Genomic DNA, 21,830 nt, shown 5'->3' with positions numbered 1-21,830 from the left:
CCTTCCCTCTGCAGGTTAGCTCTCTGGTATCTCTTGTCCACTAGGTCAGTTTTCACTAAAACATTCACTAAAAACCTTACCATCCTGTCAGGAAACAAATCTGCCTTCTGCATTAGAAGGAGACATCATTTTCTTTCTTTCAAAACTGTTTTCCACACAAATATCGTTGCAAAAATAGTGTGGGGCAAAACTTGTCAGTGCCTCTTTACAACACAAGCAGAAACAGAAGATCACTGAAAATTGACTCCTCACCATGAGGAAGAAATACAGTCAATTCATGGACTGGCCCTTTTTAAAAAAAGGAATGATTTTCTAAATTTCTGATTGTCGGAGACCCTGTATCCATGACTTCAGAAACAGACAGTGGTGAACTATGCTTTAACTTCTAACTCCTTTTCAGGCAATCTGTTTCATGAAGCAGAAATTATGTGCTTTTTTGCAGCAAAGTTCTATCTGTCTCATAGTAAGTATGATGTCTCTTAGACTCCACTATTGAAATGCCTGTCAGTCTTAGTTTTGGGTATTGATGAGTTTTGGTCTTTTTTGGTCACTTCACAGGTATTTATTTATTTAGGCCATGCTGTACAGCTTGCGGGATCCTAGTTCCCCAATCGGTCGTGTCCATTTGGGTCTCATTCTCTTCCACTTGAGCTGTTATTTGGGGGAAGATGAGCCAGCCCCTGGGTTGGTGGATTGCTGGGAGCCAGCACACGAGATCCCACCCATGACAAGGTCGTGAGGAGGAGACCTGACAAGCAAGGCAGATCAGGACTTCAGGGATTTCAAAAAGCTACCCTGGCGCTCACCTTAAAGATGATCTCTGTCTTTCTGATGCTTGCTGTATTAGACTACTCCCTAATTTCTGTGACATGGATAGAAGGCCTTCCCCGATCTCTTTCCAAACAGAGTTAACTTAGAACTTTTTAATTAATACGTCCGCCGGACGGTGGTATCCTGTAAGATTATCCACGATGAAAGGAGAGTTTCAATTTAGACCCCTTTGCTGGCATTCTAGCCTGCTTGGCAAATGCGTACTAATGCACATGACTGCTCACAAAACCTTAATCATAAACAGCATAAAGAACCTGAACACACAAAAGGCCCTAATAGGCACAGAGCCCTTCGGGGGTGAGGAAGCCCTATTAGAGAACATAAAATATTATTCTAAAAGCAGTTATAGTTAAAGATTTAGAAAAATAAGAGTTTAGAATTGTTAATTTTAACCAGGAATGCTAAACAGGGGCTGCCTCACAGGAGCTGCAGAGTCTTTGTGTGGTAAACCTTTTAGATAAATTTAACTGATAACTTCTGCAAAAGGACTGACCTTTGTGTTCATTAAAGAATAGATTGCGGAAAACAGCTTTGCATTCACCTAGGTCACAAAATGTCAATAGGCCCCAAGGCCAGAAGATAATGTACAGGACCCTCATAAACAAAGAAGTATGCAGAAAACACCCTGGTTTTGTGAAGGACAAGCTGATGTAATGTTAAACTATCTTCCCCTTAGAAATGTACTAACTTAGGGTATAAAAGCTATGGTAAAAAATAAAGCATTGCCAGACTCTACTACACCCCTCCAGTCTGGTCTCTCTCTCTCTCTCTCCTTTTCTCGCTGACGCCGTTCATCCTGAGGGTACCCCTGGATCCTGCTGAGGCTGGACCCCAGCAGTGGATTGCTTTGAGGACTCCTACGTAAGGAGAATGCCGGATACTGCCTTGCTTGCTTGCTGTGCTTTCTGTCCTTGCATCTTTTGGCTCCAAGTGTGACCTGTTCTGATTTTGTGAGACTAAATGTCTAGATGAACTCAGAGATAAGCAAGGAGAAGCACTTCTGAGCCTTTTTAAGAAGTTTATACCTTTTGACTCCATTACCCATTTGCCCATCCCCAACCCTTGCCTCTGGCATCCACCAATCTGTTTTCTATCTGTGAGCTTTTTTTTTTTTTCTTTTAGATTTCACATACAAGTGAGATCATAACATATGTCTTTCTCTCTATGACTTATTTCATTTAGCATAATGCCCTCCAGCTCCTATCAATATGTTGTCACAAATGGCAAGATTTCATTCTTGTTAAGAATAAATAATATTCTGTTTATATACCATAGCTTCTTTATCTATTCACACATCAGTGGACACTTAGGTTGTTCCAATGTCTTGGCTGTTATAAATAGTGCTGCAGTGAATATGGGGGTACTAATGTCTTTCTGAGTTAGTCTTTTTTTCTTTGATTAAATACCCAGCAGTGGAATTGCTGGATCAGATGGTAGTTCTATTTTTAATTTTTTTAAGCTATCTTCATATTGCTTTCTGAGGTTATTGATATTTCTCCCAACAATCTTGATTCCAGCTTGTGCTTCTTCCAGCCCAGCATTTCTCATGATGTACTCTGCATATAAGTTAAATAAGCAGGGTGACAATATACAGCCTTGACGTACTCCTTTTCCTATTTGGAACCAGTCTGTTGTTCCATGTCCAGTTCTAACTGTTGCTTCCTGAGCTACATACAGGTTTCTCAAGAGCCAGGTCAGGTGGTCTGGTATGCCCATCTCTTTCAGAATTTTCCACAGTTTATTGTGATCTACACAGTCAAAGGATTTGGCATAGTCAATAAAGCAGAAATAGATGTTTTTCTGGAACTCCCTTGCTTTTTCAATGATCCAGCGGATGTTGGCAATTTGATCTCTGGTTCCTCTGCCTTTTCTAAAACCAGCTTGAACATCTGGAAGTTCACAGTTCACGTATTGCTGAAGCCTGGCTTGGAGAATTTTGAGCATTACTTCACTAGCATGTGAGATGAGTGCAATTGTGCGGTACTTTGAGCATTCTTTGGGATTGCCTTTCTTAGGGATTGGAATGAAAACTGACCTTTTCCAGTCCTGTGGCCACTGCTGAGTTTTCCAAATTTGCTGGCATATTGAGTGCAGCACTTTCACAGCATCATCTTTCAGGATTTGAAATAGCTCAACTGGAATTTCATCACCGCCGCTAGCTTTGTTCGTAGTGATGCTTTCTAAGGCCCACTTGACTTCACATTCTGAGAGAAATGTCAATAACCTCAGATATGCAGATGACACCACCCTGAAGGCAGAAAGTGAAGAGGAACTAAAAAAACCTGTTGATGAAAGTGAAAGAGGAGAGTGAAAAAATTGGCTTAAAGCTCAACATTCAGAAAACTAAGATCATGGCATCTGGTCCCGTCACTTCATGGGAAATAGATGGGGAAACAGTGGAAACAGTGTCAGACTTTATTTTTTGGGGCTCCAAAATCACTGCAGATGGTGATTGCAGCCATGAAATTAAAAGATGCTTACTGCTTGGAAGGAAAGTTATGACCAACCTAGATAGCATATTAAAAAGCAGAGACAGTACTTTGCCAACAAAGGTCCATCTAGTCAAGGCTATGGTTTTTCCAGTGGTCATGTATGGATGTGAGAGTTGGACTGTGAAGAAAGCTGAGCGCTGAAAAATTGATGGTTTTGAACTGTGGTGTTGGAGAAGACTCTTGAGAGTCCCTTGGACTGCAAGGAGATCCAACCAGTCCATCCTAAAGGAGATAAGTCCTGGGTGCTCATTGGAAGGACTGATGCTGAAGCTGAATCTCCAATGCTTTGGCCACCTCATGCAAAGAGTTGACTCATTGGAAAAGACCCTGATGCTGGGAGGGATTGGGGGCAGGGAAAGAAGAGGACGACAGAGGACGAGATGGCTGGGTGGCATCACAGACTCAATGGACATAAGTTTGAGTAAACTCCAGGAGTTGGTGATGGACAGGGAGGCCTGGTATGCTGCGATTCATGGGGTTGCAAAGAGTCGGACACAACTGAGCGACTGAACTGAACTGAACTGAACTGATACTGCCTTCTATATCGGTTATAACAATTAGCATTTCTATCAACAGTGCACAGGCTTTCTTTTTCTCCACATCTTTACCAACACTTGATGTTTTTTGTCATTTTGATAATAGCCCTTTTAGCAGGGTTAAGGTGATATCTCATTGTGGTTTTGATTTTAATTTCCCACATTATTAGGGATATTGAGCATCTTATCAAAGCCTGTTGGCCAATTATATGTGTCTTTAAAAAAAGGTCTGTTAAAATCCTCTGCCCATTTTTGAGTTTTTTTTTTTCTTTTCTTTCCTGTAGGTTACCTTTTAATTTTGTTGATGTTTCCTTGCTGTGCAGAAGCTTTTTAGTTTAATGTGATCCTAGTTATTTACTTTTGCTTTTGTTGCCTTTGCTTTTGTTGTCAAGTTAAATCATCACCAAGACTGATGTCAAGGAGCTTACTGCCCATGTTTTCTTCTAAGAGTTTTATGGTTTCAAGTCTTTAATCTATTTTTAGTAATTGTTGTGTATGGTATAAGATAGCCGTCCAACCTAATTCTTTTGCATGTGGCTGTCTAGTTTTCCCAGTACTTTTTATTGAACAAACTCTGTAAATTAATTTACTTGATGTACATGAGTTTATTTCTGGGCTGTTTATTCTTTTCCATTGACCTGTCTGTCTGTTTTTATGACAATGTCATACTGTTTTGATTACTGTAATCCAATATATGAAACATAGTTTGAAGTCAGGGAGTATGGTGCCTCCAGCTTTGTTCTTTGGCTATTTGGGGTCAAAAAGATATCACCGTAAAAGAAAAGTCTGATCTTGGTTTGTAAAGTAGTTTAGAACCATCACATTGATAGGGAAAATAATCCTTGCTCATGATTTCTTTTTATTAGTCATTATCTGCAGAGAAAGTTCTCAGACAAATTTCAAACAGCTTTAAATTAATGGGGTGACTCATTGGGAAGATCAAGTAAATGCTAGAGTAGCATTAATGGGCTTCCACAGGACAGTTGACAAGAACTTCTTAAATCTGAGAACATGGGTGATATGTGTACAATTTCTAAAATCACAACTGGCTGATTGATACCCATTAGTGGTTGTTTTAAAAGCTCTCTCTCTTACCCTTGTGAGACTTAGCATTTTTGCTGAAGATATTTATGAGAATAATGAAGAAAGACTAATCAAATGTGCCATCACTATGACTCTATGGTAAAGAGTATATGATATGATAAAATTAAGATCCAAAATATTCTCTAAAAGCTTGAGTAATGGGTTAAATATACCAAATATAATTTGATTGGGGTAGATATGAGTCTTACTGGGGTAGAAATATGGTCGTATATTTGAGTTCCTCAAAATACTAACCAACAGCAGAAATATGATAGAAAAGTAACATAAAAGAAATGCATGCATCCTAAATATTCTCAAATTCTCTAGCCTTCTGAGATTACCTTTTTGTTTGTCAAATAAAATTACTCTATACTCTTTATTGTTTGACTTTAGGAAATCCAAGGATTTTGGCATGAGGAGGGAGGTGGGTATTGAGGAGCTTACTTTCTTCTTATGAACTTCAATAAATCTGTGCTCTGAATTTCTGCTTTTTGCTCAGTTTTCTAATGAATTCTCTGATTTTCTTATTTCTTTTTCTTTCTTTCCCATTTTCAAGAGAAGGAGGGGATAGAAAAGTCCTGATTGAGATGCCAAGTTCTCTGGAGTCCTTCTGGCTCCTGATGTGGAGCAGCTGGTTAGTTTTGCTTCTTGGACTGGCAACTATTGAGGTATGTATCTGTTTTTGGGCCAGCACCATACTTTTGATTACTGTAGCTTTGTAGTATAGTTTAAAATCAGGCTGTGTGATACCCTGAACTTATTCTTCTTTCTAAAGATTGTTTTGGCTATTCAGTGTTGTGTTTCCATACAAATTTCAGGATTATTTGTTCTAGTACTGTGAAAAATGTTACTGGTATTTTCATAGGGATTGAAATGAATCTGTAGATTACTTTGGGTATTATGGCCTTTTTAACAATATTAATTCTTCCAACCCATGAATGTGATATATCTTTACATTTGTCTATGTCATCTTAAGTTTCTTGCTATTTGTGACAACATAGACCTAGGGGATATTACACTAAGTGAATTAAGTCAGATAGAGAAAGACAAATACTGTATTATTTCACTTATATGTAGAATGTAAAAAGCAAAACAAATGAACAGGAGTAACGAGTCATAGATACAGAGAACAAACAAGTGGTTGCCAGAGAGAAGGAAGATAGGAGAGGATGAGTGAAATAGTTGAGAGAGATTAAGAGGTGCAAACTTTCAGTTACAAAATAAATGAGTCACAAGAATTGTTGGTCCTTTAATGGACCGGAACCTGGTGGTTCCGAGAGTAGAGAGAGAGAGGCTGGTACCCCCTGGTTCACGCGGAAAGCCCATAGAGCCCTGTTCTGAGGGCGGCGCTGCTGTGCGGAGGCACCAGGCGCCTCTCGAGTGGGTGAAGGCGCAGTGCGCCTCCTCGGGAGGGTCTCAGAAGCCCGGGCAAGAAAGTGAGCTCAGCGGGCCTCGCGCTCCAAGGAATTAGCCAGAAATAGAGAGAGAGAAAGAGAGAAGGAATAGAAAGAAAGAAAGAAGGAAAGAAAGAAAGAAAAGAAAGAGAGAGAGAGGGAAAGAAAGAAAGAAGAGAGAGAGAAAGAAAGAAAGAGAAAGACACGGGAATCAAAGCTTTGATGGAGCAAAGGTGTTTTAATCAACAGGGCGTGGGCATATATACTGCAGTGATTCTCAGCAAAGATAAAGATTAAAATTCCAGACTTACAAAACATAAGATGATCTCTATCAAAGAGAGAGAGTTGCAAACAATCGTCTTTTACCATTTGGCTCATAATAAGGAAGAGGGTACTTATCACTGTAATGAGAAATGCCTGGATTCCTCAGCCCCGGGAAAGGCGTGCCTCTCCTCTTAATTCCTGAATATTCAGGAATCAATAGGGGCCAGAGGGTTCCTGACAGATCCAAAACAGCACACAGGAAGCCTCTTGTTAATGCTTCCTGACAAAGAATGTAATGTACAGCATGGAAAATAATAACAGTCAATAATAATGTAATATTTTCATAGGTTAACAGATGGTAATGATTTGTCATGGTGATCGTTTTGTCATGTATCTAATCACCATGTTGTATACAAGGAACTAGCATACTGTTGTAGGTCAGTTATACTTCAAAATACAAACAACTTATAGAAAAATAAATAAAATTTGTGCTTACCATAAATGGGGGTAGGGAGAGAGGGAATTTTGAAGATGGTCAAAAGGCACAAACTTCCAGTTATAAGATAAATAAGTACTAGGAATATAATGTACAACATGATTAATTTAATAAACACTGCTCTGTGTTGCATATGAGAGTTATTAAGAGAGTAAATCCTAAGAGTTCTCATCATAAGAAAAGTATATTTTATTTTATTTTGTATCTGTATTAAGTGATGGATATTCACTAAACTTATGATATAAGTCAAATCATTGTGCTGTATACCTTAAACTTATATAGTGCTTTTGTCAAATAAAAATCTCTAAAGCTGAAGGAAAAAGCCCACATATGTTTGGCAACACTATCCTAAATACCAGGTGCTTCCCAGGTGGCGCTAGTGGTAAAGAACCCACTTGCCAGTGTAGGGGACTTAAGAAACACACATTCAATCCCTGGGTCCAGAAGATCCCCTGGAGGAGAGCATGGCAACCCACTCCAATATTTTTGCCTAGAGAATCCCATGAACAGAGGAGCTTGGAAGACTGCAGTCCATAGCGTCACAAAGAGTCGGACATGACTGAATCAACTCAGCACACATGCTTGCAAGGCTATGCATGGTTCCTTGGATTGGAACTGGAACTAGTAAATGGAAGCTACAGAGAGACATTGGCTAAATATAAGAAAATGTTAACAGTCAGAATTTTCTAAGAATGGAGTGCACTACCTTAAGAAACATTAAGTTCTCACATAGGTTCAAATATAGGCCAATGATTACTTGGAGAAACTATAATATCATGAGGGTAAAATATCAGAATGGTATATGCACCAAGTAACTTGAGTTCCTTTTCAACTATAATTCCATGATTTTCTAAAGAATAGACCTTGTATTTTAGATTCATTTTGTTCATGCATTACTAAAAAGGACAATTTTTACTTTTTCAGGTCATAAAACCCTTCACCTAACATATACATAAAATTAAAAGAAAAATATTGTTTTAAATTGTGCATTTTACTCTCACTTCATCTTTGGTACATGTCTAACCAACAAATGAAAAAATTGAGCATTGTATAGCATTACTGTCATCAACTCTTTTCTTTTTTTTTAAATATTTATGTATTTGGCTGCGTCAGGTCTTAGTTGTAGCACTTTGGCTCTCTGGTTGTGGCATGCAGAATTTTTTCGTTTTTAGTTGCAGCATGCACGATGTTTAGTTGCAGCATCCAAACTCTTAGTTGCGGACTGTGGGGTCTGGTTCCTTGAAGAGGGATTGAGCCTGGGCACCCTGTGTTGGCAGGTGGATGCTTAACCACTGGACCACCAGGGAAGTCCCAAAGTCATTCTTCGACTTGAAATATTTCTTTGCTAGTTTCAAGATCTTAAAGTATCTCATGGTAAAAATGATTGCAGTAGAGGAAATTTTTCAGTTTTCTTCTGTTAGTTATGAGTGAGTTAAAGTCACTCCGTTGTGTCCAACTCTTTGCAACCCCATGGACTATACAGTCCATGGAATTCTCCAGGCCACAATACTGGAGGAGGTAGACTTTCCCTTATCCAGGGGATCTTCCCAACCCGGGGATTGAACCCAGGTCTCCCACATTGCAGGCAGATTCTTTACCAGCTGAGCCACCAGGGAAGCCCTTTGGTAGTTATACATTTGACCTTTTTATTACTAATCTCAGATGGTCCCTCTTATGATTAACTGGCATATTTTGAATGATAATTGGGTCTGAGTAATATTAGCAAAAGCTATGACAAACCTAGACAGCAGAGACATCACTTTGCTGACAAAGGTCTGTGTAGTCAAAGCTATGGTTTTTCCAGTAGTCATGTATGGATGTGAGAGTTGGACCATCAAGAAGGCTGAATGCTGAGGAATTGATGCTCTCGAATTGTGGTGCTGGAGAAGACTCTTGAGAGTCTCTTGGACAGCGAGGAAATCAAACCAGTCAATCCTAAAGGAAATCAGCCCTGAATATTCATTGGAAGGACTGATGCTGAAGCTGAAGCTCTAATACTTTGGCTAGCTGATGTGTAAAGCCGACATTTTGGAGAAGACCCTGATGCTGGGAAAGATTGAGGGTGAGAGGAGAAGCGGGCAACAGAGGATGAGATGGTTGGATGGCATCACTGACTCAATGGACATGAGTTTGAGCAAACTCCAGGAGATAGTAAAGGACAGGGAAGCCTGGCATGCTGTAGTGCTTGGGGTCACAAGGAATTGGACATGACTTAGCAACTGAACAGCAGCAAAGTATTAGCAAGTGTGTTACACACATACCAGACTTAATAACACAGAATTAATGGCAACTTGGCCAGGGTAATGAGATACAGAACTAAGAAACATCCATTCAGTCGTAGGAGAAAGTTGATCTCCAAAATATTTCCTTTTACCCAGAAAAAAAAAAAAACAGTTTATATTCATATGGAATGGATAATAATATCCATTTATAGGTTTGTGCAGGGCTGTTTTTAAGTCTCTTGCCTTCTGTCATAATATAGTCTGAGAAGATATGGCCATTTTGACATTTTGCAGTATATAACTTTAATTAGTTACTTTGATAACATTATGTTGATTGGGTTGAATTTGCAAGAGAGTACTGTGGAGGTATTGGTAAGACATGGTGCAGGAATGCGGCTGACGAATCCTATGAAAAGTCAAGTGTCTGCCACATCTGTAAATACGTTAGAGATCAACTAATCAGTGGTATGCCTAGATCTCTCTTCTAAAGTAAAAAAGGAATTATTGTATCTAAGTTAAAAGGTGCAATAAGTGGTGGGTGCTTGAATTCTGGGGGAAGCATAATTCTATAGCTCGGAATGCTTCTCCTGCCCATAAGCATAAAAGGTTGACGACTTCTAAATGGGATCTAGAGAAGACAGAGCTCAGGCCATGGTACCACTTAGCTCATACAGTTGGGCAGACTAAAAAAAAATGTATTGGTAAGAAAAGATGCTGCATGAAGTTTGTGGCAGGCCTCAGTGGGCAAATCATAATGTAAACTCTGAGTTCGGGAGTGAGGCCATGCCATTTTCCATGAAGTATGTGCCTTTTGATATGCCCCTGGTCCCTGGTGAAGGCAGGATACCTGGCCATGGATCATCAGATGACTTTCTATCTAGGACTGAGTCCTTTCAGACTTCTCAAATGATAAGGTCATACAGGCCCAGCCACAGTATGTTGCAAGATGGAAGTGGTATATTTGGGAGCAAGCACAAACATGACCAGATAGCATAAACAAGGTTCATGAGCAGGTGTTATAGACCCCATGGCATGGTGATATCACTGCCCTTCCCTTATCACATGCCTACGATTCTTTGGGGGATTCTCTATGAATACCTGAAGGGTAACTAAAAAATTTAAGTTTGGTTTATGGATAAGCAGCTAAGAATATAGATAAAATAAAAAGTAGCCTCACTGAAAGGTCACGTTGAAAGATAGAACATCCTGGGAACCATTGTCCCAGGACAAATACATTTCTCTCTGTCTCAGTAGCACCTTTCCCCCCATCCTAATCATAGCTCCTGTCTCATTATGTCTTTAAACTATTAACCTTTCAAATAATTTTATGGAATCCACTTACTTGCCTCTTTTAAGAATTATCACCCATATTTTGTCAAGTTTCTTCTTTTTTAGAGAGAAGGAACCTTATTCAACATGTAGGTTAGTTACCTTTCTGATGCAAGAACTGTACATCATTGCCACAGCTCGTGAGCCTACCAGTGTAATTTGTTTCTTGAGATGTGAATTAGTTTCATAAGACCTGGCTACTTCAGGGTTTTATCTCTATGGTGATTAAAGAAGTAATACTGAACTCAACCCAAGAAGTACTTACTAAACATAACACTCTGTTAAGAAAAAAGAAAATTGTTTTGGGTGTTTTTTGATGGTAAAAGGAAATGTTTCCTTGAAAGACAAAATAGGTTGAAACTTCATTCACAAAAAATTACAGAAAGAAAGAATGGAGACTACTTATAGAAAAACTGGGCCTTAAAACCAGATAGAAATCTGGGAGCAAGAATCTACTTATATTCTTGACTCTTCTGTGTGGATACTATGGAAGAAATGCTGGTAACTCAAGCAAATATGTTTCTTTTCTATTATTGGTTATTTTCTGGAATTTTCTTTCAAATCTGACTTAAAAATACTATAATACAGCTTAGGTCTCCTAGATGACTACCTGGAGGGGGCCAAGCACTTCAAACCTCATGGGTTCTCCTGCTACAAGGCTAAGGCAAGCTCCTCCGAATGGCTGGCTGTGGATGGGTTGGTCAGTTTCTCAGACAACAGCAAGGAGGATGCTTTCTCTGGGACAGATTGGATGGTGGAGAAAATGGATTTGAGGGAGTTTGATTTTAATGATACCCTGTTGAGTATAGATGACCTGGAAACCATGCCAGATGAGCTCTTGGCCACGTTGGATGACACATGTGGTCTCTTTGATCCCCTACTCCAGGAGACTAATAAGGAGCCCCCCCAGATAGTGAACCCAATTGGCCATCTTCCAGAAAGTTTACCAACAATTGAGCAGGGTGTCCCCTTCACTTTCTTGCAACCTCTTCCTCCTTCCCCAGGGGCCCTGTCTTCCACTCCAGATCATTCCTTTAGTTTAGAGCTATGCAGTGAAGTGGTTATCTCTGAAGGAGATAGCAAGCCAGACTCCACCACTTGCAGTACTGTGATCCCTCAGAGCATAAAGGAGGAGGATGCCCCCTCAGATGATAGTGGCCTCTGTATGAGCCCCGACTCCTCTCTGGGCTCTCCCCAGCATAGTCCCTCCACCTCCAGGGGCTCTCCAAATAAGAGCCTGCTATCTCCAGGTGCCCTCGGTGGCTCTTCCCGCCCCAAACCCTACGACCCTCCTGGAGAGATGGTAGGAGCAAAAGTAAAGGATGAGAAGCTAGACAAGAAGCTGCAGAAAATGGAGCAGAACAAGACAGCAGCCATTAGGTACCGCCAGAACGGGGCAGAACAGGAGGCTCTCGCTGGTGAATGCAACGAGCTAGAAAAGAAGAACGAGGCTCTGAAAGAGAAGGCAGATTCCTTGGCCAAGGAGATCCAGTATCTTAAAGATCTGATAAAAGAGGTTCGCAAGGCAAGGGAGAAGAAAAGTGTCCCCTAGTTAGGGTAGTCAGGAGTATGTGCTCTTGTATATAGGAGGCTGAAGCTGTGCTTTAATTCTTTTGTAGTGAAAGTAAACAAAAAAATAATATATATATATATGTTATCTTATAAAGCAGATCCTGTCTGATCAAAGGGTAACTTGATATTGATGATGATGATCATTATTTTGTTCTACCACAGAGCCTTTTCCCCCTATAAATCTATACAAGAAATTATATGAAGGAAGTTTCTCACAAAAGATGTAAAATGAACAATTCACTTGAAACCAGGAATTTGCCAGAAGTCAGAAGCAGCACTGCAGTTTAATAGGTTTCCACTAGATGGCAAGCATTCTCTTTCAATTTCTCAATTGCACCAACATCAAAAATTGCTGCTTTTTCAAATCTAGTCTTTGCATGAGACAGTGGCACTTATATCAAAAAATTACAGACTCTCATTCACAGATATAGTCAAATTTAGAATCAAATTGTTCAAACCGAAATGGAAAATATATTGTGATGTTTAAACATTTTAATTGGAGAATATATATTCATTCATTTGACAAACATTAAATGCCCTATATGTATTTTTATATTTTGTTTCATTTACCTCCCCCTACCTCAGCAATGAGATTAGATGTTTTTATTAGTCTCATTTTAGAGATTGGGGAACTGAGGCTTAAAGACAACTAAGCATATACACAGCCCAAGATAAATTGCCTAGGTTTAAACCTAGACACGGAGAAGGAAATGGCAACCCACTCCAATATTCTTGCCTGGGGAATTCCATGGACAGAGGAACCTGGCAGGCTACAGTCCATGGGGTCACAAAGAGTCGGACACGGCTGAACCACTAACACACATACACAAGCCTAGACAGTTTGATCCAGAGCCTATTCTCCTAACTACTATGTTGGGTTTTTTTAATTGAAATATAATTGGTTTATAATATTTTGGGTATGCAGGAAAGTGATTTAGCCATGTATATATATGTATAATATATATACTCTTTTTCAGATTCTTTTCTATTATAGGTTATTACAAGATATTTAATAGAGTTCCCTGTGCTGTTCAATAGGTTCTTTTTGTTTATCTATTTTGTATATAGTTAAATTAAAGAAGTGAAGTCACTCAGTTGTGTCCAACTTTTTGTGACCCCATGGACTGTAGCCTACCAGGCTTCTCTGTCCATGGGATTTTCCAGGCAAGAATACTGGAGTGGGTTGCCATTTCCTTCTCCGGGAGATCTTCCTGACCCAGGGATTGAACCCAGGCCTCCCACATTGTAAGCAGACGCTTTACCATCTGAGCCACCAGGGAAGCCCTTGTATGTAGTTGTGTTTATCTGTTAAGCCCAAACTCCTAATTTGTGTTCCCTCCCTCCCTCCCTTTCCCCTCCTTCCCTTTTGGTAACCATAAGTTTGTTTTCTATTTCTGTGAGTCTGTTTCTATTTTGTATATATGTTCATTTGTATTATTTTTTGAGATTCTACGTATAAGTAATATATGATATTTGTCTTTGACTTCCTTCACTGAGTATGATAATCTCTTGGTCCATCTAAGTTGCTGCAAATGACACTATTTCATTCTTCTTTTTTTTGGCTGAGTGAATAATATTCCTTTATATATATATATATATATATATATATATATATATATATATATATATATTTATTTATTTATGTGTATGTATACACCACATTTTCTTTATTCATTCATCTATCAATTTTGGCTGAGTTATATATATATATATATACATACACCACATTTTCTTTATTCATTCATCTGTCAGTTTTGGCTGAGTTATATATATATACACCACATTTTCTTTATTAATTCATCTTTCAGTGGACATTTAGGTGTTTCTTTAAAAGAAGCCACACCAAGCTCCCTTCAAACTAGAGGACCCAGGAATGGAGAAATGCACCTAGTGCAGTGTACTGGGCACTGGGGTTACAAAGATGAGGAAGCCTTTTCTGTGCTCAAGGAACTTAGCCTAGTGGGGAAGAAAAGATGTCAATAAATTTGAGGACAGCATATTAAGTGCTGCTACACTGGTAAAACAGAGGAAAGAGTAATTCACTGAATCCTGAGACCTGGAGGATGAGCACCCAGCAGATTGGAGGAAAGCAAGAGCAAGGACTTTCTGAGGAAGGAGAAACAGTGTAAAGGCTCGATGATTTGAGTTGGCAGTGTGGAATGGCTGTGTGGTAGGGTATGTGAAAGTGGCAGGATATGAGCCTGAAAAGTCATAAGCCTCTCAGAAAGGCATATGTGTACTTGCTGAGGGATTTGGACCACTGAAGAGATTTAATCTGGGAAGTAATTTTTTATGCCTTAAAAAATCACTCTGACAATAGTATAGAGAGGAATTAAAGACATTTGTGCAAAATCCTGAAAGTGGTCAATTGCTTGAGCACGTTGTTGTTTAGCATCAGCTTTGCCCAGAGATAGGACAAGGGTTTCGCCCTACAACCTACAGGAAGGGTGAGGCAGAATAACAAAAGTGAGGGATGTTAGTAAGACCTACCTCATAACTTTCTATCCAGTTGTCATTTCCACAAAAATCTGCACAAAATTCTGTTTCCTATTCCAAATGAAGCTTTGTGTTTGACATTATGATTTTCTTCTTGCCTTTGTCCTTGATATGCTTCTTTGATTTCAGTATAGCTGCTTCATTTGATCTTGTTTAGTAACATCCTTTTGCAAGTCACAAATACAACACTGAAAGAATATCATATCCATCAGGTTCGTTTTCCCTGATCAACTACAGTTTTCACGTAACCTCATTCTTGCCACTTCAATCAGTTATTCATTATTTGACAACTTCATAAAAATTTTTACTCCAGTTAATTTTAAAAAAATGCAGGACTCAACAACACATTATTAATGTGTTCTGGTTCTCTAAATGAACATATAGGGTTCTGGTTGTGGAAGATAAGAGCTAGAAGAGAGTTTGAAGTCTACTGTGACAGTGTCTCAGAGTAATCACCTGGGCATCTGTTTAAAATACAAATTCAGACTCAGGTCGTAGGGGTGGGGCCCAAGATTTTACATTTTTAACAAGCTTCTATTAAGAGCTAAAGCCAAAGCTACTGGTCTACAAATCACACTTTGAGTAGCAAGGCACTATGATACAGGTAAAAATATGAAAATATCTTATTTCTGATATATATAATAAATATTTACAGCTTAAAATTTTTCTGTTTGATCGAATCTTGCAGATGAGCCTTGAATCCAACCAATAACTTGAGAAATGCTACTGACATAGTATGCCGTTAAATTAAAAATGGATCATTTCCTTCTGAGCATTGTGTTTGTTTAATGAATTACACTAAAGATAATTTTACTGAGTCTTTTTTTTTTTTTTCATCCCACAGTGCCATGAGGTGATATCACTCTCTGGCAGCCGAGGCTGTCCTTTTTGGGAGTTAGGTCCCATCACTAATTAGGCCCACTAGTTAGGAAAGTTACATACTTTCGCAAGGTAAAGAAAAACCTTTTACTGAGCTCCAGTTCTCTCAGGGTACCTATAAATAAACATTCACTGTGATGTAAAACTAAAGCCTGACATTATGTTATTTCATCCATATGAAATTCATTTGGAAGGAAAGAAAACACTTGAATTGTGCAGTAATCTTTTAAGTTCAACTTTAATTCATAATTCACTTCTTACCATAGTCTAGATTAAATACAGTTTTCTAAAGCAAATAGAAACAGCTAAAGTAGAATTAATTACTGGCAATCTTTCTACCAGAGTAAGTAGCTGGCATTTAGTTTAAAAATAGCTTTTGAGTCCTGTTTGGAACCTGTTTTCTGACATGCTTTAATTTAGCATAATTTTAGCACAGTTTTCTCATCTCTGATAAGAGTTTGTTTTGTCTGGAAAGGAGATACTCTGGTTGTCTTTTCTCCCATGCATCTCACAGACAGCCTGTTAAGTAATAGAAATGAAGTTGTATGATAGACTCCTCACCTGGCTCATAAGTGTGGTATTCTTCTTTTGCCATTTGTGCTTTTTGTCACAGTGAAAAAGGCCTCAGAAAAGTGCAGAGGGCACAGTTTCTCCTGAAAGCATCATGCTGCCCCTTCTGTTGACATGTATTAAGATTCAGGCAATGGGAGACACTCCATGGTGTAAAGCAATGTTATTTGGCCTTACAAGGTTTTTTTTTGTTTTTGAGCATTTGCAACTCCCTAAGGATTATGGTTCACACTAAAAATAAAACAAATATAGCTTGTGATTCACCTGGTGTTCACTGAGTCAGAGTTGTAGATTGTAGGGAAGATTTAGTGACATAAGAGGGTTGTAAAAATGGAAATAAAGTTGCTGAATCCAAAATAAACTTAGAAGATGATCATAGTAACCTATGTATGTCAAAAAACAAGCCTAGTATCTGGAGGCTCTGACTTCTTCCAGATTTTACATAAGGAAATCGTTTTAATGTTGTGTTGTTAGAGCTGGCATGATTATCTGGAACCCTTAGGGATTTTTTATGTAGAGCTGCTCACCACAGATGTTAGCATGAGAAATAATGTGCATTAGAGTTTATGTTTAAAAAAATCATTAGGTCGAATCTCCTCCAAATCAGTATCACTCAAAGCTATAATTTTAATAAATTCTGTGCACAGTTAAACTACCATTGTGGAAAGGATTAACAACCTAGACAAGGATGCTATTAGCTAAGTATAGGCTTGTGAATAGACAAGACAACTAAAATAGAAGAACTCTCCTGGTAGAAAACTTTCTCCTACAACTCTATAATTTTGTCATTAGTAACTAATTTCTACTGTTCTTCTGAGTTTTTATTTTTTTAAAGGTTTTACACTAAAATACAAACATGCTTTCAAGGCATTGTATATTAAAAACACAGGGGTTGGATTTGTAAGGTGTGTGGTGTGCTTGAAGGTGTGTGTATGTGCCCAGTCATTTCCAACTCTTTGCGACCTCATGGAGAGTAGCTTGCCTGGCTCCTCTGTCCATGGAATTTTCCAGGCAAGAATACTGGAATAGGTTGGCATTTCCTTCTCCGGGGGATCTTCCCAACCCAGGGATCAAACCAGCATCTCTTTTGTCTTCTGCATTGGCCAGCTAGCATCCAGACATCTGAGTTGAATAGGTCCAGGATTTACTCAAATCTAGACTAAATTGCTGTCCCAGTTGTTTATTATGAGCTAAATAAACACTTATAGTTTTAAGTCACTGTATTTTTAGGTGGTATTTTTTTTGCACTATTATCTTAATAATGGATAGATGACACATTCTCTGTTGGTTGGTCACGTGCAAGAAGGGGGTGGCTGGTTGTCTGTCAAGATTACTGTAGAAAAGGATACTTGGATTGACCTGAGACTAGTAAGTTCCAAAGATAGTTCTCTTCTCAAAGATTGTTGTTGTTGTTGTTCAGTCACTAAGTCGTGTCCTACTCTTTGCAACCCCATGGACTATATAGCACACCAGGCTCCTTTGTCCTCCTCTATTTCCCAGAGTTTGCTCAAATAAGTAGTATGAAATCATTGGTCCTGTCACAAGGAAATGATATCCTCTCCTCCCTGTAAACTTCTCACATCCAGTGAATTGCATTTAGTTCTAGATGTCACATTTTGAAAATGACTTTGACCAACAGGACTATATCAAGAGCTGAAACTACATCATACAAGGTATAGTTGAAGAGATGAAAAATGTACACTATGGAGGAGAGAAACTTATGTGGACTTGATTCTGTCTTTAAATAGCTGAAAGATTGTCATGCAGAAGAAGTTTATTCTGAGAAGTTTATTTTTTTTTTTTGCATTTTCATTGTTTCTTTTATTGCAGGCATGAACATTTTTTTTTCATTTGTGAAGATCAAAAATGGTGGACAGAGCTAAGTATCTTCCATCTGATCTGCCCATTCAGATCTACTCTCCTTCTACCTGTCCTGCTGTATCCACAGGAGCTGACCTATTGGACAAAATCGATAGTTCCTCTATTGAAAACTAAGAGACTAACAAATTCTAAGACCTTTTCTCAAGGGGCAGTATGTTTTAAATACATTTAATGTTCTCTTACAAATTGTATGCCCTTCCCAGGAAGAGTATGCATTTGGAGTGTACACAATTTGAATTCTTATTATTTTAGCATAAAAAGTGATTATGTGAAGGAGAACAGTCACCTCAGGAGAAGTGACATTTAAACAACACAAGCCTTTTGTGTCTTTTCCTACAGAGCAGAGCAAGATATATATTGAAATATACATATTTTCCTATAATAGAATCTTTCTTTTGGTACTACTTTCTTGATTAAGTTTTTAGTGATACGTCAGCAACACTCAGTTTCAGGCTGCCTCCACTCTGTGCCAGTTACACTTTTCTGCAGAGCTGGCTTGTTCTCTGGAAGTGAGGTAGAGGACCTGTTGCTTCTTTTGTGAAGAAAGCAAATGAGCCAGGAAGCATATTATGGTGATCATTTCTTACAACATAGCTTTGGGAATTTGGAATATCTTAATGATTTTGAAGTTTCGTAAGAAGTTATCCTAATATATTGGAAATACTCTCCCTTTAAAATTAAGCATATATAATATTTCCTTGATTTGAAACAATGCTTCACTGCTTATGACAGGTAGCTTAGTCAGAATTAAATACTACCCTTTCACATGTGTTGAGAAATGTAACCAAAATCTTAAATAGTGCCCTACTTTGTAGAACCAATAGTATGGGCAGTCCTGGAAAATATTAATTCATAAAGAATAATAGATGTTAATGCTCTGCTTAGCATTTCAGTGTCATAATTTAAAATTCTGCAGGATAGTTAACTGAATATTTTATGCTTCTAGAAAGGGCCTTGATCCTCAGAATTGCATATTATAATAAACCTCAAATACCTTTTACATAATGCAGAATCCCTTAAAGTAATTAAACATTCATTTATATCTCAAACGAGGGCATTATATATTTTTACCAACTTTTTTACAAAAGAAGTGTCTAGTGTTAATGTGCTTAGTCTCTCAGCCATGAGTGACTCTTTGTGACCCCATGGACTGTAACCTGCCAGGCTTCTCTGTCCATGGAATTTTCCAGGCAAGCGTACTGGAGTGGGTTGCCATTTCCTTCTCCTGGATTGTTAATGTGTTAACTTCAAATTTTGTAGTTAAGTCAGATTTTTGAAGCTTCAGATCTCCATGCAAATTATCATAATTCTCCTATGTAATAAGGTCCTCTTTTTTTTTTTTAAGATGTATTTGTTTATTTATTTTTGGCTGTGCTGAGTTTTCGTTGGTGCGCTCTGGCTTTCTCTACTTGTGGCAAGTTGGGGCTACTCTCTAGTTGCGGTGCATGGGCTTATTGCAAGGGCTTCTCTTGTTGAGGAGCATAGGCGCTGGGCCACAGGCTCAGTAGCTGTGGCTCATGGGCTCATGCTCCAAGGCATGTGGGATCTTTCCAGACCAGGGATCAAACCCATGTCCTCTTTATTGGCAGGCAGATTCTTAAGATTCTTCAGGCAGATCCTTCCAGATTCTCTGGACCACCAGGGATATCCTAGGGTCCTCTTTATATGAGCAAGCATTATTATTTTATTTTTTTAACCATAATATTACTGAGTTGTTAGATGAGGATGCAAACCATTATATGCCCCAAATTTTCATTATTAATAATCTTATTTGGTCCTTCTCCTTTCCCATTTTGTTAGTTCTGAGCTTCTCAACCTAGTCTTTATTTTTCTCTTTATGCTAATTAATGAAATTCTGGTATACTAGCAATTAAATTGTAGGGACTCCCAGCACCTGATGAAAATCTCAGTAAGATAAGAAGGATAAAATATCCCCTCTTCCTCTATATCTGCAGAACATACAAAGAATTTTGCTTTTATTTTGTTTGCCATGAAATCATCCTTGCAAATTTTATTTCTAACGGTCTTATAAAATATCTAAATTTCATGCATTGTTGGTCTGTTCTGGAGAGGAAGCTTCTAAAAAACCTGTAATTATGTTTTCATCTTACATAATAATTTGCTGTTCTGAAAATAATATTTAAATTAACATTTTTGTTTTCTGAAATGTAAAAATACTTGAAAGTTAAAAAGCTTGAAGAGGTTACGTCCGAAGGAATTATTGATACTCCTTCACTATTAATGTGCTGAGAGAAAAACAAAACTTACTGTGTTCCTTAATTGAACAAAAAGTTCGAGAGTCTAATTTATTTGATTATAATTGTCTGTTAAATTTATAATCAGGTCATACTGAAAGAGACAAAATGAAAAACTTACAGAATTATTGCAGTGTATGCCATGCCTGCAGGGCAGATAGAGGATGTTTGTCATTTATCTGATGTCTGTGATTTAGGCACCAAACGCCAGATTTTTTTCTTCTGAAAAAGTGGGACTGATACTTAAGCAAGACATATCAGCCCAGCTCAGCTTAGACTGGGAGAGAAACAGCTGTGGCACTGAGGCGAGGTCAGTCACAAGTCAGGGCCTGAGCTCCCTTTGCAGATGCAACTCTCGGTTGTTGCTTCATTGCTGACTCAGTGGGTTTTGCATGTGCCATGACCTTGAGAGGAGCTGAACGATTAGAGAGTATTCTGTTTTGTCATTATTGTCTCCCTTTTCTCTAGCACTAGCTCTCCTCCCTTTCTAATTTAAGATTACTTTTCATTCATCTGACCTTGACCAAGAGAGGTAGGAAACCTGAAGAATGCTGAACTTCTCCATCTTCTGATGAAATGCTTTCTTTAATTCTCATTCTCTTTCCTTTTCCCTTCAGCCCCTGGGAAAGCAGAATTTAAAGCATAAAAGTAAGCCTCTCTCTAGACCACTGAGGATCTTCCTCAAGGGAGAGATTAACAGCCCATTCCCTTTTCCTTTTCATCTTCTCTCATTCCCTGTCTGGAAAGAAACAAGAAAGAAAACAAGTGACTGATTTTTTTTTTTTTTTTGAGCTTTTCAGTTAAAAAGGTGTGGATGACTTAGAATTTTACTTTACTTAAGCTGATGAAGCTTTACTGATGAGAGTAACTGTCTTAAGTTGACTCTTTCTAAATCAGAGAAGTTTGCATGCGTGTCATTATGGCATGTTCTGTTCCAGAAATTGCAGCAATGCTAAGCAATTTTCAATATGCATAAATCTCAGTCTTAGTTCACTTATGGTTCAGTTCAGTCGCTCAGTAGTGTCCGACTCTTTGAGACCCCATGAACCGCAGCACGCCAGGCCTTCCTGTCCATCACCAACTCCCAGAGTCCATCCAAACCCATGTCCATCAAGTCGGTGATGCCATCCAACCATCTCATCCTCTGTCGTCCCCTTCTCCTCCTGCCCTCAATCATTCCCAGCATCAGGGTCTTTTCAAATGAGTCAGCTCTTCGCATCAGGTGGCCAAAGTATTGGAGTTTCAGCTTCGACATCAGTCCTTCCAATGAACACCCAGGGCTGATCTCCTTTAGGATGGGCTGATTGGATCTCCTTGCAGTCCAAGGGACTCTCAAGAGTCTTCTCCAAAACCACATTACTTATGGTAACATAATGTATTTGGATGATAGATTGAGGTCAGAAAGAAAGAACAGTATCTCAGACCATTAGATTGTGCTCTTTCACACCAATTGAGGTTGTCATATGTATTCTTTTTCATAGTCCTTTCCATTATGGATTATTATAGTATATTGAATATAGTTCCCTGTGC

The 21,830-nt window shown here is 38.6% G+C and overlaps 1 pseudogene; it reads left to right on the top strand.

Annotated features, from left to right (window-relative positions):
* Positions 1–6,194: 6,194 nt before the first annotated feature.
* LOC110129812 (cyclic AMP-dependent transcription factor ATF-4 pseudogene) lies at positions 6,195–12,215 on the top strand (annotated as a pseudogene).
* The last annotated feature ends 9,615 nt before the right edge of the window (positions 12,216–21,830 follow it).

Source organism: Odocoileus virginianus, chromosome 16, assembly GCF_023699985.2.
Source record: "Odocoileus virginianus isolate 20LAN1187 ecotype Illinois chromosome 16, Ovbor_1.2, whole genome shotgun sequence".
Lineage (NCBI taxonomy): Eukaryota > Metazoa > Chordata > Mammalia > Artiodactyla > Cervidae > Odocoileus > Odocoileus virginianus.
This window is presented reverse-complemented; position numbering and strand designations above follow the sequence as displayed.